Consider the following 11359-nt stretch of genomic DNA (forward strand, 5'->3'; position numbering starts at 1 on the left):
ATTTGGCATTTTTTAATCTTATATAAGCAGGTCTTTAAATTTTCATAATTTGAGGTGGTCTTTATTTGTAATTTTTTTTCAAGGTCTCCCCCATGGGGGCTTTTATTCTTGAAGACCTTCCAGAGCTCTCCATATTCCCACTTGAGGCTCAGTCCCCAGTGCTCCACAGCTCAGCCTCCTTCTAGGTTGGCATTGGGGTGGGAGGGTGGGAATGTGTCTGGGACAATCCAAATTAGCAAACCCTCCTCGTCTTTCCGCCTCCATACAAAGGCTGTCTCAGGCGAAGGTCCTGCATCATCTCTGCATTGGCTCTGGCATCTCCAGTGGGCTTGACCTCAGGAACAGGTTGGGGAGAATGTTGCCATTAATTGTCATTTCCTACTGTCTGTGTTCCTTTCTTGCTGGTACCTCCTCTGCTCCAGGAAAGCTTGTTCTAAGGAGCGTAGATTCATTCATTCACACAAGTCAGTACCCAGGCTTTCACCACGGAGCCTCCATCCTTCTGGTGCTGGAGCTTCCCAAGATAAGGTACAGGGACTCCACCCGGGCTTGGACGGCTCCACCAACTTGGTACAGACTAGGATCTAGTAGATCCGTGCTGAGCGTTTAGGGTCACTTGGGATTGAGTCATGTCATAGAGGCACAATCTGCTGAATGTTCTCAGTATCCCAGGTCGGGAAGTTGGCCGGTACTGACTTCCCAGGGGAAGTGATAGATCACAGGTTTGGGTAGCACCCCAAATAGTTGAGATGGATTTTTGAAGATTCCTGTCAGGGCATCATGACAGCCTTGGGTTTCCTCTTCCAGTCCAGTGGAATCATGTGACAGGGAAAAGGTGGGTTACCAGGAGCGCCTCACTTTTCCCCTGAAGCCTTCTTCTGGGGTCCTTTCCCTGGGGGTCAGCTCTAAGGCTCCCCTGGAGGAGAGCGCAGCCAGCCGCGGTCACAGCGCCTATACCGGTGCCGCCTATGCTTCCACCATGGTCGGTTGAGCCTTGAGGTCGTCTTATTAATATTCAAATAATTTCCATAATATATTAACAATGGCCTATAAAATATTCACCTTTATGGTTAAAATACAGATTTCTTAGAGATTTTAATAAAACTATGTTCTTGTAAATTTTATTTGGAAAAACACCTAGGTATATTTTTATTGTTAAAGTTTATTTTACATCCTTTTATTCCCAAAATTCTGTATGACTATTTTAAATCTGTATATATTAATTATTAGAACAAATATTAAGAATATAATCCTATTCTTTATAGGGTGCTTGGAGATTATCTGGGGAACATTCCTGGGAAATGTAAATTTAAGTGACCAAGTGCTCCGATTTAAGTAGGAAGTGGAAGCAAGAACAAGTCAAACAGCAGGTCCAAAATTTGAGTGACCAAATTCAAGATTAAGGAATAGAAGCTGCACAAAACATAATCTTGATACAAATGTAGAGGTTGGTTGGCAGCAAAAAGAATTGTTAAGAAGTTTTAAAGTCCAGAAAAAAAAAAAAAAAGATATTGGAAGAGCTGGGCAGTACAGCAGCAATTCCTGAACTGAAAACCAGGTACTTAAGGGTGGCTTTATTATTTTATTAATGGCATGGAGTTTTGAAGCATTCATTAAGAAGCAATGAAATGGGCAGGTGGTACTGGATTCAATGAGAACCAATATTTTCAAGTGTTATTAATTTCTGTGGAAATAAAAAAGTTTGCAAGTGACGCTAATTTGCGCAGTCCCTCAAAACAATTTGTAAGGCAAAAATAGTATCCAAAATTATCTGCTTAGTTTGGTATAGCATCATTGGGGAACCTGCAAAATAGTACACATGGGTACCAAAGCCAAAATACAGAAACATTATTGGAGATACCACAACTATGCACACACTGGTAGAAGTACATATTTTCATTATAAGGCCACACACAATTAAAGAGTCAGTGGTGTAATTAGAGCTGGAGTGTTAATGCAGTGAATTAAGAGATTCTAACTTTCTGCTCGCTCTCTCTCTAAAAATAAATAAACATTAAAAAGGGGGGTGGGTGCCTGGGTAGCTCAGTCAGTTGAGCATCCAACTTCGGCTCAGGTCATGATATCATGGTTTGTGAATTCGAGCCCTGCATCGGGCTCTGTGCTGACAGCTCAGAGCCTGGAGCCTGCTTCAGATTCTGTGTCTCCCTCTCTCTCTGCCCCTCCCCTACTTTCTCTCTCTCTCACAAAATAAATAAACATTAAAAAAAGAGATTATAACTTGCAAACATGTACCACTTTAAAGGATTGGGAAGTGTTCTTTTTGTCTCACATGGAATTCTCAAGATCCTTAACAATTCATTAATTTGAAAAAACGTTTGCTAGTGGGGTTGCGTAGAGAATATATCCCAAACTCTTGACAGTGTCCCAGCAAACAGATTTTGAAGTTCATATAAGTGTCTCTGAAAGGGGAATGTGACATATTTTGAAAGCTAATGTAATGTACATTTATTTCTATTATTTAAATGTAATATATTGTAAATCTTATTACAATACACCACTGCTTCTACTGGTTAGCATTTAGTCGGCTCTTATAATGTACTAGCGAACAACACAGATACTATTTCATTCTTACAATGAAATCATAGGTAGATATTATTTATACTTTACGAATAAGAGAAATACGATTCAAGGACTTTAAGCAATTTACCCAAAGCCCCACCACTACCATCATATTTGAACTTAGGCCTCTCTTACCTTGAATTCTATTATCTTCACCATTGCTACTCCAGTGGATCAATAATTTCATCTTAGTATGTGAAGTCCAAATATCATTTATTATTAGAAAAAATGTAATCGTGTTTTTTAGAGTCAGTAATAGAGATACGTACATATATAGGAAAGGAAGGTAAAGAAAAATGAAAAGAAAATAAAAGGAAGAAAGCTGAAGAGTCTACAGAAAATGACCAAATATATAGGATGTACCAAAATGTGGTCAAGTATTTACAAGAAAATTTAAATTAACTGAAAATACTCGTTTTCTGCTCATGCAGTTGATAAAAGTGCTAGTGAATGATGTGAGAGCCACTATAACTTGAACAAACTTCCTAAGCCAAAACTATATAGCTCAAATATGATTTGTGATATCTGACTACTACATGGGATTTAAAGAAAAAACAAAAGCAGATTCAGGTGAGTATTTCAAAAAAGAATGCCAAAAGGTCACTTATGATCTTCAAAGGCAGGAAGGGTGAATATTAAAAAAAAAAATACTGAACCAGCCCAATTTCATCTTCAAATAATATAAAATGAAATTAGTTTAGATTGTAACAAGAACTCATTTAGATGGAAAGAACAAAATTGCAGAGATGACTAACAGTGTAACAAGCTGCCAGGTTACCACTGTCTGCTGGGTGTTATCATTCTAGGACTTCCTAGATTAAAGGTTGATCACTTTGGTCTAGTGGTTTGCTCAATTCTGAATACTGGATCTTAAGAGCTAACTGCACTCATCTCTTCCCAGCTTTGTGGTTCAATGACTAGTGATGTACTGGTACTTTGGAATTAGCCATGAAGGAAGTAATTTACACCACAAAAATCAGGAAACACTACAAATCAGGACTTTATATTTCTGGAAAGTCATTTTAATTAAACATTTTACTAACACACCACTGCTTTGAGTTGAACCAAATTTGGAACTATCTCTCAGATCCATGATTCTCTGGGTGTGTCTATAGCTTCTAACCATAAAATCTATTCAAGCAATTCTGCTTTGTAAAATATTTTTAAGGGGTGGAAGGGGAGATTACAGAGTTGTAGGTATAGAAGACGTACTATATGTAATATAGGTCAGTTATCACAGAATTAACTACATGAATAGTTGATAGATTTAAGTCTTATTAAGAAGACTGAAGGGTGCCTGGGTGGCTCAGTTGGTTAAGCGTTCGACTCTTGATCTTGGCTCAGGTTGTGAGATTGAGCCCCACATCAGGCTCTTCACTGACAGTATCGAGCCTGCTTGGGATTCTCTCTCTCCCTCTCTCCTTCTACTGCTCCCCCACTCGCTCTATCTCTCACTCTCTCAAAATAAATAAAAAAAAGAAGACTAAAATAGGGACACCTAGGTGTCTCAGTCCATTAAGCATGTGGCTCTTGATTTTGGCTCAGGTTATGATCTCACAGTTCATGAGATCTAGCCCTGTGTCAGGCTCTGTGCTGACAGTGGGGAGCCTGCTTGGGATTCTGTCTATCCTTCTCTCTTTTCCCCTCCCCCACTCAAGGCTTGCTGTCTCTCTCTGTCTCTCTCTCTCTCTGTTTTTCTCTCTCTCTCAAAATAAATAAATAAACTTTAAGAAGAGGACTGAAATAAGAAGACTGAAAATGATGAGCTTAATCTGCTTGGGCTTGTGTCTCTCCTTCTCTCTCTGCCCCTCCCCCACTTCCTCTCTCTCTCTCTCTCTCTCTCTCTCTCTTTCAAAATAGATAAATAAACTTTAAAAAGAAGACGGAAATAAGAAGACTGAAAATGATGACCTTAATCTGGCTATTTTTTTTTTTAATTTTTTTTTTTAACGTTTATTTATTTTTGAGACAGAGAGAGACAGAGCATGAACAGGGGAGGAGCAGAGAGAGAGGGAGACACAGAATCTGAAACAGGCTCCAGGCTCTGAGCTGTCAGCACAGAGCCCGACGCGGGGCTCGAACTCACGGACTGTGAGATCATGACCTGAGCTGAAGTCAGACGCTTAACCGACCGAGCCACCCAGGCGCCCCTTAATCTGGCTATTTTGATCATTGATTTAATAACTTGATAATTGTTACTTTAACTTTTACCCCAACCCTCGCTGTTTCCCTAAATCCAAATATGAATTAAATGTACCACATATAAACTTTATCTATACTCAAATGCTTAATATGTGATGTTTAATATTTTCAATGTATATTTTTTTTACTATTCACATTATGCTCCCTTGCAAAATTTGAAATGTGTCAGTTTACATACCTCTTATTATTAGCCAGTTAAATGAAGCATAACACTAGATTAAGAAAATAACTAGTGATTTAAAAATATATTTATTATACAAGTATATTATGAGAGCACTAAATAATATAATGGACAAATACATTATATTATTCAGTGTTATAAATGTTGTTTTCCAAAAGCTGTAGAAAAAGCATGTCAAATAGGCACATCTATTAGTGACTCTAAGTAAAAACTGTGGTAATATTAAGTTGAAAATAAATGTAATCATTTCCACAGAAGATTATATAGCATTAGAGCTCAAGTATGTAGGTTTCTGTTCATTTACCTGAAAATAGAGATAGATATTAGAGAAGTCAGGCCTGAGGAAAAAATGCTTTGAAAGCCCCATACACCATCTAACGTAGAATATCAATTGTTTCAAGTACACTTTTGTCATGAACTGGATACTAGTTGTCTGGCAATTTTAGTTTGTGTTTTTATTAAAATATTTTATTATCAGTGGCTACATTTATGCATAAAATATATTCTGAAAGTTATACACAATTACCTTATCAATAAGCCACACAAGTTACTTAAACATATGGAAAATTGCTGTATGTTAAGCCTGATGGTCTACTTATTTGGGGTAGTACATAAAAAGATACATATACTTTTGTGAAGATTAAGTTGGAACTCTAGTTTAAATGTGTTTATCATACTGAGTCTATGCCCTTTAAATGTTCTTGTTATGTTCCTATTTTCTGTTGTTTGCTTCACTTAAAACATAGTATTTGTTTACCTGTTAATTTAAAAATAACACTGGGACTAATTATATGAAAAATGTTAACTCAATGGAAAATAAGATACTAAGGTCAGCAATTGTTCTTTTTCACAATCCCAGCACATCCCAAGGTTAGCATCTTCTGAGGAGATGGCAGTGCAACTGAATTCAAACACACTGAAATTTCATTTTCTCTATATTAAGTATTATAATTAAAGAAATTATAAAATGTTGTCACAGACTATCCAATTATGGTAATAACATTCCTTTTCTTTAAAAGCTCTGGGGAAAGCTTTTTAAAAGCACTGAGTTGGCAGTAGAAAATGCTTTCCTGTATATTACAGAGTTAAAATAGAGTCAGAATGACTATTTCTGCATGTATGAAGGAAATTATAAAACGTATTTGGGGGCACCTGGTGGCTCAGTCGGTTAAGTGTGCAAGTCTTGGTTTGGTCTCGTTTCATGATCTCATGGTTTGTGAGTTCATGCCTTACATCTGTGCTGAAAGCGTGGACCCTACTTGGGATTCTCTCTCTCCCTGTCTTTCTGCCCCTCCCCTGAGCATACATTCTCTCTCTTTCTCTCTGAAAATTAAAAAAAAATTAAAAAATTAAAAAAAAACACATTTCCTTCTTAATATTTCTTTTCAATCCACATAGAAATTTTCTTCTCTAGATAAAATGTCAAATTGCAAATCATACTAAAAATGCTTTTAATGATAAGTATTTTAGTCCTCTATAATAAATCTATTTAAAATGTTGTGCCATAATCATAATGTTGCAAATGACATTTCATCCACAGGCAGGTTTCTGATAAGACATAATTTCCACAGGATTTCAAGTTACTTTTAAAGTTACATAGAAAGTGTATGCAGAGTGTAATAGCACATTAATTTAATGCATAATTAAATCAATGGCAAAATTGGAAATATTCTCTCTTCCAGGCAGATGATGAGAAGACAGAAAGGAGGAGAAGGAGGAGGATGAAGAAAGGGAGTAAATGGAAGGGAAGAAAGAAGGCAGGGTACAAGAAGATGAGTGGGGATGAACAGGAGGGGAAGCAGGAGGAAGAGTAACCTAAAATATGTATGATGGGAGCCAGGAGAGGGGCAGAAAGAGAAAGAGAATCTTAAACAAGCTAGATGCACAGCATGGAGCCCAACTCAGGGCTCAACCCCACGACCCTGTGATCATGGCATGAGCTGAAATCAAGAGTCTGACGCTCAACCAACTGATGTACCAAGGTGCCCCTATAACACACCTTCTTTTTCCATTCATCAGTGGATGGGCACTTGGACTCTCTCCATAGTTTAGCTATTGTTGATAATGTTGCTATAAACATTGGGATTCATGTACCCCTTCGAATCTGTATTTTTGTATCCTTTGGGTAAATACCTAAGAATGCAATTGCTGGATTGTAGGGTAGTTCTATTTTTAGTTCTATTTTTAGTTTCTTGAGGAACCTCCATACTGTTCTCCAGAGTGGCTGCACCAGTTTGCAGTCCACCAACAGTGTAAGGGGGTTCCCCTTTCTCTGCATTCTCACAAACACCTGTTGTTTCTTGTGTTATTAATTTTGGTCTGTCTGACAGGTGTGAGGTGGTATCTCATCACAGTCTTGATTTGTGCTTCCTTGATGAAGTGATGTTGAGCATCTTTGAGTGTGTGTGTTAGCCATCTGTCTTCTTTGGAAAAGTATCTATTCATGTATTCTGCCCTTTTCTTAACTGGGGTATTTGTTTCTTGTGTGTTGAGTTTGATAAGGTCTTTACAGATTTTGGATACTAACTCTTTATCAGATACGTCATTTGCAAATATCTTCTCACATTTTGTAGGCTGCCTTTTAGTTTTGTTGGTTGTTTCCTTCACTGTGTAGAAGCTTTTTATCTTGAAGTCCCAGTGGTTCATGCTTGCTTTTGTTTCCCTTGATTTTAGCAACATGTCTACTAAGAATTTGTTATGACTGAGGTCAAAGAAGTTGTTGCCTGTTTTCTCCTTTAAGATTTTGATGGTTTCCTGTCTCACATTTAGGTCTTTCATCCATTTTTAATTTAGTTTTGTGTATGGTGTAAGAAAGTGGTCCAGTTTCGTTCTTCTGCATGTTGCTGTCCAGTTTTCCAAATACCGTCTGTTGAAGAGACTTTTTTTCCATTGGATATTCATTCCTGCTTTGTCAAAGATGAGTTCACCATATAGTTGTGGATCTACTTCTGGGTTTTCTGTTCTGTTCCATTGATCTATGTGTCTGTTTTTGTGTTAGTACCATACTGTCTTGACAACTACAGCAGTGTAATATAGCTTGAAATCCGAAATCGTGATGTCTCCAGTTTTTTTTCTTTTTCAAGATTGTTTTGTTTATTTGGGGTCTTTTGTGGTTCCATACAAATTTTAGGATTGGCTTTTCATTAATGAATGTATTTCAACTCATTTATTGTTTAGTAAAAAAAAAATCTATCATCTATCTATTCATCTATCTATCTATCATCTATCAAGGCCATTCAAAGAAATCCTTAATCATATAAAACCTCCCTTGAATATTAGAAAAAAAATCAATCATATTTAAACAGGTACTTGGCTTTTAAGCCTCTTCCTTAGTATCCAACAGAATCCAGCTTTGTTTGATTTCATGAGATAGAAAAATCATTACTTAATTAAACATTTTTTATTCACTAACTTTTGTTTCACCTTAAGTCACCTATTTGCACTAGACATAAATTTCCATTTCTATAAAAAGATTTTTCTCCAGAGCCAATCCCTGCCCCAGGGAGGAGGATAGAATGGTTCAGGATAAAACTATAATTTTATCATGTAAGTAGTAAATTCCTCTTTGTAGATTTCCTTAATTTTCCTAGTTACTCCCCTAATCTGACTTAATTCCATTCTCTGCTAATCTCGCATAATACCTTGCATATATCATTTTATATATACTTTTTTGTTTGGTTGTTTGTTTGTTTTAGGTATTGCAGTTTTTTATTAGGGTCTCCATCTTAGCACCTGGTGCAATGCTATAGAAGTCCCAGAAATGTTCTCATTTTTTTTCCTTTTCATTCAATTTAAAAAATCAAGTGTTGGACCAGAAAATATTTGAACAAAATTCTAGTCATTTTTATAATTAAGGTGGGAACGTGAAAAAGACTAATTGTGCTCAAATTCTAGTTCTCAAATTCATTTCAACTATAGCAATTCCTATTTTTCAGTGTTTATACTGGGGCTCCAGGTTAGGCTTTTTAAATATAAGACTGTTTTTAATCTATGCATTTCTGTAGGAGGGTGTTATTTTCTGTCTTTATGTATTAGAAGACTTTTTAAAATCAATGATCTAAATGATTATTTTTTATATAGTAGCAAAAGCATTGGATAGCTGAGGATGTGTCCAACTATTAAGAAAAAGCAAATCACTTTTGCTGACCCTACTTGTTATTATGTGTCTATATACAAACTGAAGTTTAACTTAAAGTTAAAAAGAGAGTAAATCAGTTATATCATTATTTACTATAACCGAGATATGGAAGTTACCTAAGTGTTCATTGATGGACAAATGGATAAAAAAAATGATATATATGCACACACACACACACATGAATATTATTCATACATCAAAAGAAGGAAATCTGACATTTGAGACAGCATTATGCTAAGTGAAATGAGTCAGACAGAGAAAGAAAAATACCATATGATCTCACTTATGTGTGGACTCTAAAACATAAAACAAGCACACAAAAACATGCTCAGAGATACAGAGAACAGACTGATAGTTGACAGCGACAAGGGACTGGGGGCTAGGCAGAGTGGATGAAGGAAATCAAAAGGTACAAACTTTCAGTAATAAAATAAGTCATAAGGATGTAATGTATAGCAAGGCCACTTTAGTTAATAATTTTATATTGCATATTTGAAAGTTGCTAAGAGAATAAATATTAAAAGTTCTCAACATAAGAAAAATAATTTTGTAACTATGCACGGTGACAGATGTTAACTAAACTTATTGAGGCGATCATTTTACAGTATGTACAAATATTGAATCATTATGTTGTACACTTGAAACAAATGCAATTAATATGTCAATTATACCTTAATTAAAAAAATAAAAACAAACAACAAATCATGCTTAACAGACATAAAATTAAGAAATAAATGGACCTTTATAACCTACCTTACACCATACATTAACATAAATTAAGCAACTACCTAAACATTAAAGTTACAACTCTAAAACTTGAAGAAGAAATCATTGGCAATTTCCTTTGTGATCTTGGTGTATGTAAATATTTTTAGAAAAATATAATCAGCATGTTTAAAAATTAGCAAAGTTTAATTTAGCATATTTTAAAACTTTTGCTTACCAAATGACACCACTGTAAAAATGAGAGAAAAAAATACAATATTCAGAGTGAGAGGAAAATATGTCCAATTTTTTATAAATGACAAACAGGTATCCAGGATATATAAAAAATCCCTATGGGTCAATAAAAAAAAAAAAACAGAAGAAAACAAAAAATCTGAAATTAAAAAAAGCAACAAATGGGCAAAAACTTGAGTAGTCACTTCACAAAACAAGATACATGAATGATCAAAAGCACATTATAAAAGTGCTCAATATCATTTTTCACCAGGAAAGTAAAAATTAAAATTGTAATGAATATCAGAACAATTTCAGTAGTATATCATAGTAAATGAAATGACCAAGTAAATGAAATGACCAAGTTGAAATGAAATACCAAGTGTTGGGGATCAGGTGGAGTAACAGGAAATCTCCTAATTTTCTGTAAAGGTAAAATGCTTCAACCACTTTGGAAAACCATTGATCAGTTTCTCATGAACTTAAATATATACTTACCCAATTACTCAGCAATCCCACTCCTAGGTATTTGATCAAGAGATATGCAGACATATGTCCACAAAACCATCTGTGGCATGTTTATAGCCACTTTACTCAAAATAACTATAAATGGTAAACTATCCTTTAAAAATAAAAATGAATAATCAAATTGTGCTGTATTTATACAGTAAATTAATACTCAGCAATAAATCAGAATGAACCACTAAAACACTGCAACAACATGGCTGAATCTATAAAACATAATGTTGAACTAATGAAACCAAACACAAAAGGGTGCAGTCTTAGTCCATTTGGGCTGCTATAACAAAATTATCACACACTGTGTGGCTAATAAACAACAGAAATTTGTTTTTCACAATTCTGGAGGCTGGGAAATCCAAGGCCAAGACACAGGCAGAATCAGTGTCTGGTGGGAACCTGCTTCCTGGTTTGGATAGCAGTCTTTTCATTGTAACCTTGAATGGTGGGTGAGGAAGCTATCTGGGACCTCTTTCTAAGGACACTAATCCCATTTAGAAGGGATCCACCCTGATGACCTAATTACCTTTCAAAAGCTCCACATCCTAACAACATGATACCGGGGATTAGGTTTCAATATGCGGATTTGGGGGTAATATTGTGTAGACATTCAGTCTATAGCAGGTACATATGTATGGTTCCACTTCTATAAAGTCAGTTACAAGCAAAACACATTTTAATTAGTTGAAATCAGAAGTGTGGTTGCCTATGCGTAAGAGAGGATTGACTGGTACAAGGTTACAGGGAATTTCCAAGGGTGATTAAAATGTTCAATTTCTTGGGGCGCCTGGGTGGCTCAG

General features: G+C 35.7%; 1 pseudogene; it reads right to left on the bottom strand.

Moving 5' to 3' along the window:
• Window positions 1–371: 371 nt before the first annotated feature.
• LOC125931347 (CST complex subunit TEN1-like) lies at window positions 372–11114 on the bottom strand (annotated as a pseudogene).
• Between the last annotated feature and the right edge of the window lie 245 nt (window positions 11115–11359).

Source organism: Panthera uncia, chromosome X, assembly GCF_023721935.1.
Source record: "Panthera uncia isolate 11264 chromosome X, Puncia_PCG_1.0, whole genome shotgun sequence".
Lineage (NCBI taxonomy): Eukaryota > Metazoa > Chordata > Mammalia > Carnivora > Felidae > Panthera > Panthera uncia.